This window comes from Diadema antillarum, unplaced genomic scaffold, assembly GCF_040938485.1.
Source record: "Diadema antillarum isolate AM-2024a unplaced genomic scaffold, OU_Dant_1.0 scf00000144, whole genome shotgun sequence".
NCBI classification, from domain to species: Eukaryota; Metazoa; Echinodermata; class Echinoidea; order Diadematoida; family Diadematidae; genus Diadema; species Diadema antillarum.
The window spans coordinates 1-11,221 of record NW_027271033.1 but is presented as its reverse complement, the minus strand read 5'-3'; the positions used below and the strand labels follow the sequence as shown (position 1 = coordinate 11,221).

The 11,221-nt window shown below is 43.3% G+C and overlaps 1 pseudogene; it reads right to left on the bottom strand.

Moving 5' to 3' along the window:
- Positions 1–2,687: 2,687 nt before the first annotated feature.
- Positions 2,688–9,030, bottom strand: LOC139721489 (uncharacterized; annotated as a pseudogene).
- Positions 9,031–11,221: the final 2,191 nt, after the last annotated feature.

Genomic DNA, 11,221 nt, shown 5'->3' with positions numbered 1-11,221 from the left:
CTAATGAGGTAAAACATGTACGATTTTCACATACAGCTGTAAAGATATACTTTTTTTTGTGAAGAAGGGACTACAATTTTGCGCAGGCTACCATAGATTACACCACCGTTGCGGGGTACGCTACCTACCTAGCTGCCAGTGCACTAGGACGGCAGCTTGGACGGCAGCTACAACATTAACATCGTGTCTCCCATATCGGGCCAATTCGCTTATCCGGATGAGCGCCGGTCCCGACATGGCCGGATAATTGAGGTCGAACTGTATGTCGAAAATTCATTGAAATTGACTTAGTCACATATTTCAGCTTATTTCAGTATAATCTAACTCTTGACCAAATCTTGATTGAAATCAGAACCCATTCCAATACAGAGATATTGATGCTATTCCTCCCATTGGAAATAGTTCAAATTTTGTTGGCAAAACAATGTAAGCGGCGATACGCTTGCCCCTGCTCAACACACGATGGACATGGACTTGGCAAAACAATATGTCTACATGCGATACATTGTTGTGCCATCTCCATGTTTACGCAGTGATGGACTGCACACCGTGCGGGCCTGCAGAAGTGCATGCACATTGACATTGCAATACATTATACGTGCGCCAGTTATTGAGACTTACAGTTGTATTTTGTTTTGTCATATCAAATGCAACTGTGGTTATGTTGAGACGGCAAAACAATGTATGTGAATACTCGAAGAATGGAACCTGAGTTTAGCCCAGCCGTGGATTGAGATAGTAAGCAGTGAAGCTTGTTTATTCGATCTGTGAATAGATCAAAATCCGTAAACAAACAAATATTAGCGCCTTGTTGCTAATACACATGCAATAACTTGGACATGTGAATCACATGTGATATTCATGCATGCCTAGTACAACTTGGACTTCTGAATCACATGTAATATTCATGCATGTCTTGTAAACTATACACTTGTATATGATTGAATCTTTGCATTGCCTGACATGCATATAGACTCAAAGACTTCTCTTGTTGTCACTGTCTCTTGTTACCTTCATAGTATATTGTATTATACACAACACCTGGATTTATATCTCTGTCACATATTGAAAGTGACCAATAAATCATCATGTTTCCAATACACCGGGAGTGTCAATTGAATATGCACATTGAATGCTTAGAGTTTTCTACGACACTTGTATGCTAGATGTATGCTAGATGTATAGGAGTTTGCTACGACACTTGTATGCCAAAAATACAGATTCTTTCTGTCGTACTGAAAGAACAGCTTTTTATAATATGTATACACTGACTCATTGTGCTCATTTACTGTGTACACATGCAGATTAATCTGAGCACTTTATTTGGCACTCTTGAACTGTACTTAGCTGTATTGTGCATATCCTGTCTAATTTGTACTTTTGCACAAACATGTAATTTTGTACAAATGCAACCTAGTGTTATCACCCTTTAACTGTCAGTGACTTTGCTTCATACACTTGCAGTCACAAATCATATCGATATGAAAACAACTTACATTATGTATAAGTCAAACCACCTGTACTTATTCTTCTGTTAAACATCACTTGCATCTACACTTTGATTGTACTGTAGACACTCATAATCTCACTTTGAGCTAGGTAAATGATGCTGAATATACTCATGTAACACCTTACAACAAATCTACAACCTGCATTTCTGTATTCGCTAAGCACTATATTGTACACTCAACATTGTTACCTCCATACCATGGATTCTACTCCAGAAATGCAAATTAAACCTTACAGCATACCATTGAGTAGATTCTTACACTTTAGATTCCACTTTAGGCGTTACAAACACTATACGAACTGCTGTCATTAAACACAGTTCTGTAATTATCTTGCAATTTGTCTTGTAATACAAACACATCCATACTGTCTGATGCATGTCGATAAATCATACACAAAGCACCTATTAACGTGTGGTGACCTTTTTCCCACCATCAACCCTATTCACCAACAACTTTGTCTCTTTGAACCATTATCGACATTTATATAATACACTAAATCTGTCTTAATGTCAATTTCTGTCACAACTGTATCTTCACACAACCACCACATCAGGTTGATTAAATGACTTACACGCGGCTCATAAATTTCTGGCATTACGTGCCTTGACATGAACATGCATTACATGAACGTGCATTACATGAACGTGACTATACTGTTCATGTACAATACCTGTGTAACCACGTACGTACCACGTTGCAACTCACCGGTATGCATGCAACAAATTCAACACTGTAACTGAGTTCAAATGAGTTCATAAGTTCGCTCAAGCATACTCTAATTTGCTTTCTTTTCATTTTCAGTGTTCATTTCACATTTTGTGGTATTAAACAACTTACTCCTGTAGCAGGACTAAACTTGACTTGCATGAGTCTTCTGCAGAAACGGGCGAGTCAACGTTCGCATCCCATGACGCAGTCTTCACGTTGGTACAGTCAGCTGCTAACTAACTGAATGGCACAATTAGAAACTGCGCGAAACGTGACATATGACAACTTTCACTCATTGCGCATGTCGTCTATGGTATCCTCAAATTACAAATGAAGCAAACTCGAACGCAAATTTTCCTAATCAGAATCAAAACCTCTTCGATCCGCGAAACATCCTCCCCACCCAATGAGGAAATCTCTCGTCATGATCGCTTTAACACTGAATTTATCACAAACAAATCACTCGTCTTATCCCTCGGCAGGGTAGATCACCGTGATTTTCGTAACTGGACGACAATACTCGGCAGTTGGCGTTTTCACCTTCACATTGCGCACCTTACTATCTGGTCCCGGGTAGACTTGGCTAACGCGGGCGATGGTCCATTTCCCTCGAACCGTGTTTGCGTCAGCCATCATCGCGACATCGTCGACACGTATGTTGCGGCAATCGACGTGCCATTTCTGTCGCGGTGCTAACAACGGAAGAACGTCTCTCGTCCAGGGATGCCAGAATGTGTTGACGATCCGCTGAATGAATTCGACACGATGCCTCGGATTTCTCGTTTCCCGGAACGGCCCTTGAGCGACGTCGCTAGATGCACGCCCCAACAGCAATTCATTGGGACATAGGTAGTTGCCGTCATCGGGATCAGTCAGAATCCTGCCAATCGGTTGCTGATTCACAAGGTTGGCGACCTCCAGCAGGCACGTATACAGCTCGAACGGTGTCAAGATCTGCTCCCCTATTGCCCTCTTTAGAGCATACTTGCAGCTTTTAACCAGTGACTTTGCACTGCCATTCTGATGGGGGGCAGCGGTTGTCATGAATGTTCATTCCGTGCCTTTCTCTGCACCGAATTCTCTAAGTTCCTCTTTAGACCAGCCTCTTACCATGTTTCATAGTTCACGCTGTGCACCAATGAACTGAGTTCCATTATCGCTTAGGATTTTCCCTGGCTGGCCCCTTATAGCGAAGAATTGTCGAAGCACTTGCAGGAATTCCATCGTGGAACAGTCTGCAGCAAGCTCAAGGTGGACAGCCCTTGAGTTTAAGCATGTGAACAGGACGCCGTAGTTTTTTGCAGTCTTGTTACGTCCTACCCTCACTTGGAAAGGACCGAAATAGTCACATGCCGTGTAGTGAAATGGCAGTGTATGTGGAGATAGCCTCTCAGGAGGCAGGTCTGCCATTTCCTGGGTCTCAGTCTTGTGGTCGAACGCTCGGCAAACTGTACATCTGAACTTTACTGTTTTTGCCAAATTATGCCCTTTCAGTATCCAGTATCTGCGTCGAGCCTTAGCAGTCGTTACAGCCACTCCATTGTGACCGCTCTCATGAAAATGCTGTGTAATCAGGGTAGATATCCAGTGCTCGTATGGAAGTAGCACTGGATGCCTCATTTCAAATGACATTTCAGCCTTGTCTACTCTGCCCCCTACCCTGATTATGCCTGTTTCGTCGGTGTATGGGCTGAGGGTCTTTAATTCTCCCTTGTCGACTCTGGCCTTTAATGACTGCTGGGCTTTCTGGATCAGGAAATTCTCTCCTTTCTGCAGGTCGTCAGGTGTCAAAGTGCAATCTGTGTCTTTCTCACTCTCGTCAGTTTCTCTTTTGCACTTTGCCTTCAGCTTTCTCAGGAACCTCAGCACATATGACGTCACCCGGATCAATTTTCTCCTGCTGGAGAATTTGGCACAGTCTGTAACGTCCTCATTTGGTAGTTGGGTGATGTTTAGAACTGACTGTTCTTTCCTCCTTTCCTTCTCCATTTCAGGCATCTTTTCCTCTGCCTTGCCTTCTTCAGGCCATTCTGACATAGGCTCATGTAGGAAGTCAGGTCCATGCTGCCATCTGGCGGTCAGCTGATCTGCATCTAGCCCTCTCGACAGGTCATCTGCTACATTCGATCACTTCTCCAGGAATATGACGACACTTACTCAGGTCAGTAGCAGTCTGGATTTCACCAACTTGGACAGCGACAAACATCTTGTAACTCCTGGCCTTACTCTTTATCCAAGATAATGTTATCATGCTGTCAGTCATGAAGATAACATCTGCCAGGTCCATAGACATCTCAGTTCTGATTGCTGTGCACAACCTGCTTGCAAGTACCGCTGCTTGTACTTCAAGCCTTGGGATAGTCAACTGTTTCAGCGGTGCCACCCTGGACTTTGCTGTCACGAACCACACTTCGTACTTCGCCTCGTCTATCTCCCATCTGAGATACGCACATGCTCCGAATGCCTCGATATATGCATCTCAAAAAATGCAAAGAGTTGGCTTGCCTCTGGCGTGAGCCGGTGTCAGACATCTCTCAATTCTGACATTTGTCAGCTTTTCCATTTCTCGGAACAACTTTCTCCATTCCGTCTGACACTCCTCAGGTAGTTCATCATCCCAGTTCAAGCCTTTCTCCCACAGCCTCTGCATTCCGATCTTCGCTCGTATCACTATGGGGGTTGCAAATCCAATGGGATCGAAGATACGTGCAACTTGGCTAAGGATGCTCCTCTTTGTCATCGTGATTGCTTGAATTGCATCCTCATTCAGTTTGACTTTGTATGAGAATGTGTCTGAGTCATTTTCCCATACCACACCCAAGACTTTCTCATCATTTATCGTCTTCAGCAATTTGGGCCTTTTGTCATTCTCATCATGCTCTCTGGAGAGCTCCTTGTTTGACCTCCATCCCTTTACACTGTACTTTGAACCCTCCATCAGCCAGTACTTTATCGATGCTTCTGCTCAGCTCCTCTGCCTCTGTCACTGTCGTCAGCGATGCACAGATGTCATCCATGTAAGTACTGTATACACGGTTATTTTCATGAGGGTTTTATTTTCGCGAATTTTGCGAGTTTCGGGCTGATCGCGAAATTAAAAACACGCGAAAATATTACCCCGTCATACCTTATGTACAAATCGATGACAAAATGCATCCAACACTGGCCAGACCAACGCGGCTGTTACACCGGCCAGTACGTACACACACTCCTACTAGTACGTACGCTATGGGACTGCGGACTGTAGCATATAGGATCACGACAGGGTAGAATTGCGGACAAAGATCAACTTGATATCAAAAAATTTCATCAATTTGAAGACTTACCAGTAAAGTTAAAGTATTGACAACAGGGTTCGTGCAACGTTTGGTTCTGCCAATAGTCCCTTTCTGTTCGAATTGATGACTTAATGTGACTCGGTCGAGAGGAACCTGAGAGAGCTTGAGAGCCACGCTGAATTGACGGCCAGCGCATGTGCACACATCACATGCGCACAAATTTACAGATTTCTGTGTGAGTATGCGCTGGCCATCAATTCAGTGTAGCTCTTCCAGGTTCCTCTGGACCGAGTCACACTAAGTCATCAATTCGAACAGAAAGGGACTATTGGCAGGACCAACCGTTGCACGAACCCTGTTTTCAATACTTCATCTTTACAAGTAAGTCTTCAAAGTGAAAAATTTTTCGATTTCAAGTTGATATTTGTCCGCGATATTCCCCGTCATGATCCTGAATGCTACAGTCCGCGGCCCCATTATACGCTACGCGTACGGGGCTGCTGGTCCCAGTTACGTGCTACGTTTGCCTACGCGAACGAACACCGGCTCGACATGGTTGGGTGAGGCCAAGGGATGCATGTAAAACTTTCGCTAGCGCTAGCGCAGCTCTGAAAATTTGTCATCTACATTTTGTTGCAACATTTGGTAGGTACTTGTGAATGCCGTGCGTGAGTGTCTCACTGCAAGTTCCGGTAATTGTTTCATTATATAAATCTTCTACTGTGTCTTTTCTATTGTCATGTTTGGGAAGTCACAATGCAAATGGAACAACGTTACGAGTACGTTGGCAAGTGTTTGAACGTGTTTCTCGGGCTTGGCAGTAGACCCTACTAATGTTACTAGTATCAATCGCGAATTTAACAACACGCGAAAATGCCACTGATACCGCGATTTGCGAAAATATCTGTACGCGAAAATATTGGAATATACAGTATTATGCATGATGGTTGATGCTGCTTTCGGGTACATCTTAGCCCCTTCCTCAGCTGTCTTCCGCAATGCCGTCTGTGCCATAGCTGGGGCTGGCTTGTCACCGAAAGTGACAACTCTCATGATATAGACATCTGGGTGCTTATCATGGTTCAGATTCCTCCACAGAAAGCGATGAACATGCTGGTCCCTTTCAGGTATCATTACTCTGTGGTACATCTTGGATATATCTGCGCAGAGTGCCACCTCATGTTCCCTGAATCTCATCAGTACACCAAACAGTCTATTCAGCAGATCGGGACCCTTCATCCAATAGTCGTTAAGCGAGTGTCACTGGTGGGAGGCAGATGAGTTGAATACGATTCGGATGGGGGTACTCTGCTTTTCCAGTCGAACGACCGCATGATGTGCAATGTAGTGCACTGGGCCTTCATATGATCGCACTTCCTCCTTTCACAGCTTTCTGGCAAATTTCATTTCGACCATCTCCTGGATCTGTCTGTCATATGCGTCTGAATGCTTGGGATTTTTTGCCAGTTTCCTCTCAGTAGCATATAGCATTCTCTCAGCCTGAGCCTTGTTATCCGGTAGAAGATCCGGCTCCTTTTGCCATGGATAGGGAACGAGCCACTGCTTGCCGACCTTCTGACAGGAATCACTGATTAGCTTACTCTCATCCATTTCCTGTCTACTCAGTCCGTATTGTTGGTACTGGCTGGGACCATGACAAAGTCCCATCGACTCTGTTGTCCAAAAATCTTTCAGGTCCACAGCATCGGTAAGCATCACATTCAAAACTGTGCTTTTGGCAGCCTGATGGTCCGGGTCAGCTCCAAATACCACCCATCCCAGGGGGGTATGTCTGGCTACCAAATTTCCTTTCTGCCTGGTTTCTCCTGTGTGCAGCTTTGCCTGATCAATTCAAACCAGGACATCGAACGATCCGCTGCTACAAAGTAGACAGTTCTGTCCCAGATTGAACATCTTGCACAAGTCATCTGTCTGGACTTGTACTATATCAGCATTGATGGAATCCAGTCCAATAGCCGACACTCTGTACACTCTGTTGTCATCAAGAGATCTTTGTCTGGACCTCTTCAGTGATACAGCCAACTTTCGTGATGTTGATGGATAATTTGGCTTTCCCTGCAACCCTAGGTTTTCTGCAACTGATCGTCTGACAAGGCTAATTTGTGCACTAGAATCCAGTAGACAGTTGGCTGAGTAGCTCTGGTCCTTGGAACTCATCATAGTAACTGTCACAACAGGTAGAAGGGCTGTTTTACCTGAAACACTTGCCACTATCTCACGGGTTGTTTCTTTGTGCAGCAGAGGATGATGAAAGGATGTGCACTGTTCTCCGTTCAATTTCTCTGTGCACCTCTTTCGTCGCTTGCAAGTTTTCATGTTGTGATCCCTGCCTGCTCTCTTCTAGCAACTGTAGCATGCATGATTGTCTTTCATCATTTGGAACCTTTCAGGCTGACTCTTTGACAGAAGCTTGTTACACTGGTCAACCCAGTGGTCAGATGATTTACAAATCCAGCACTTGTGATCTGCCTGTTTACCTGACTTATCCTCTTCAGCGATGTGACTAACTGAAGTACTGGATCGTTTGTCTTTCTGTTGAGTGGAAGACTGTGCATCTCGAAGAGAGGCTGATGCTCTTAATCTCATCTTCATTTCACCACTCATCCAGGTTTGCAGTGCCTCAAATGTAGCCTCCTGTTTATCCCTCTGCAGGTAGCGGAACCAACCTTGCGATCATTGCTGGTCATCTTTCTTTCCACCAATGCCAGCATGTGGCTGTTATCCATATCTCCCATTCTCCCCACTTCCTTCAGTGTGTTGTTACTTCTCAGTACAATGTGCACAAGATCGCAGAATCTTGCATCATCTCCCTCTTTGAGTGAGGGGAACCGCTCCATTTCATCCACGATTACATCTGCCACAAGCCTTGGATCGCCGTATATGGAGTCCAGCAATGCCCATGCTTCATCATAGTCATTTCCTATCCCTCTGATTAGTTCCGAAGGCTTTCCGTGTAATGCTGCACGTACATGTAGGATGGCCATTGCATCCCGTTTACTATATCGGTCAATCAGATGGTAGAAGTCCGATTTGAACGTAGAGTACACTCTCACGTCTCCGCCGAAGCGTGGCAGTTTGGGCTGTTCTACCTGTACTCTGAATGCAGACTCTACTTGTGGACTGTCAGATTCATCTGGCCTTTCAGGTGAGGCGACATTACTGCTATCATTTACAGCCGGTAGTGTTTCAGCTCTCTCAGATGCCTCACTTGCTTTTGCCTTGATGCAATCCTTCACCTTTATCTGCATATCCATGAAGTCTGACTGACACTCTTCCAACCAAGTGCCCTCTCTAAGACATTGCTCGTCATCCTTGATGATCTCAAAATAGGCTTCATGTTTCTCCTCTAAGTCCTTATACGCTAACTCCAGACTCTGTAAGGACTCGGTGAGCTCGTCAAGATTCCTGTTGCTGTCCAGCAATTTCTGCAAGGCATTCGTTAATCGGGTCAGCTTTTTCTTGGCAGTCCTCCTCTTGATCTTGAGGTCCTTCTCTTTCTGTTCTGCACTCATGACTGCATGCAGTGTTCCCCCTGTCTCCTATTCCGCGTCAGCAAGGAATCGAATTTGATGAACAGTCAAAGAATGGAACCCGAGTTTAGCCCAGCCGTCGATTGAGATAGTAAGCCGTGAAGCTTGTTCATTCGATCTGTGAATAGATCAAAATCCTATAATAAACAAATATTAGCGCCTTGTTGCTAATACACATGCAATAACTTGGACATGTGAATCACATGTAATATTCATGCATGCCTAGTACACTGAACTTGGACTTCTGAATCACATGTAATATTAATGTATGTCTTGTAAACTATACACTTGTATATGATTAAATCTTTGCATTGCCTGACATAAAGCATGCATATAGACTCAAAGACTTCTCTTGTTGTCACTGTCTCTTGTTACCTTCATAGTATATTGTATTATACACAACACCTGGATTTATATCTCTGTCACATATTGAAAGTGACCAATAAATCATCATGTTTCCATTACACCGGGAGTATCAATTGAACATGCACATTGAATGCTTAGAGTTTACTACAACACTTGTATGCTAGATGTATGCTAGATGTATGTACTTCTGTAGGAGTTTGCTACTACACTTGTATGCCAAAAATACAGATTCTTTCTGTGTTACTGAAAGAACAGCTTTTTATAATATATGATACACTGGCTCATTGTGCTCATTTACTGTGTACACATGCAGATTAATCTGAGCACTTTATTTGGCACTCTTGAACTGTACTTAGCTGTATTGTGCATATCCTGTCTAATTTGTACTTCTGCACAAACATGTAATTTTGTACAAATACAACATGTGTTATCACCCTTTAACTCTCAGTGACTTTGCTTCATACACGTGCAGTCACAAATCATATGGATATGAAAACATAACTTACATTATGTATTTTATAAGTCAAACCACCTGTACTTATTCTTCTGTTAAACATCACTTGCATCTACACTCTGATTGTACTGTAGACACTCATAATCTCACTTTGAGCTAGGTAAATGATGCTGAATATACTCAATGTGACACCTTACAACCATGGGCGTCACCAGGGGGGATGCGTTGGGTGCGAACGCACCCCCTTCAGATCCTTAAAAAAACAAACCTCAACGCCGGACGCTAAATAATTATTCTTTTCTATTCTTTTTTTTTTTTTTTTTTTTTTTACTATTTTGCACCAGGGATACACACACACAAAAAAAAATCGTCGGCAAAAACAATTCGCACCCCTGGTTCTGGCAGCATTGATTTTATACATATCTATTAGTATTCTACAGTGTTTACTATTTATCGACCGTACTGTACATCCGTACGATACGGAGCACTTATACACGTTTGCATGTACGTGTGCTACTTACAAGTATGTAGGGTCTATGTAAGTTACTTCTGACAAATCCATATTGCCAGCCCAAGAGCGAGCCTTAGCCTCATTAAAAAAAAAAAAAATGGAGGGGCAAGCATATTTTAGTTTTGCCCCTCCCCCATAATTAATAATTCCCGAAATGAGAAGATTTTCTTGCTTTTGAAAGAAAACAAAAATGTTGCCCCCATAAAAATATTGGAAGGCAAGCGCACCATTTGCCCCACCCCACATAATCATAATTCCCGCGGTGGAAAGATTTTCTTGCTTTTTTGTTAGAATTCAAGAAATCTGTCCAATTATTTCACCCAAAAGCAGTGGCGTAACTACGGGGGGGGGGGGGGGGGGGGGGGGGAGTGCGCCCCCTCCCAATCCGCTGGTTTAAAAAAAAAAGATTTACCGAAATAATAGTTCAAGACAGTGTTAGTAAACTGCTTTTGAATGAAAGGGTGATCCAGAAATAAGATATTTTTCTATGATTTCTTTTAACCATAATTAAATAGGTATATAGTGTGAAACATTGTTCAAAAAGCCCGGACCCGACAAAGATTGCGATTCCTAGTTGGCATTCTGCATATAAGCAGGATGTGCACAGTGTACTCAGTACATCCGAACGAAGAGTCGCTACAATGTTGCGCAATGTGATGTAGAATGTACACCTTTGTACCTTACGCTTCGTTATATCGAAGCTAGATCATTGATTTTGCAGTGTTGCTTTATACATAGGCTTACCAGTCTATATAAAAATGTCTTGCATTGCCAATAAAAAGACTTGACCTGGGATAATTCCTAGCATTTCCATGTATATAATACACACACACAAACAAACA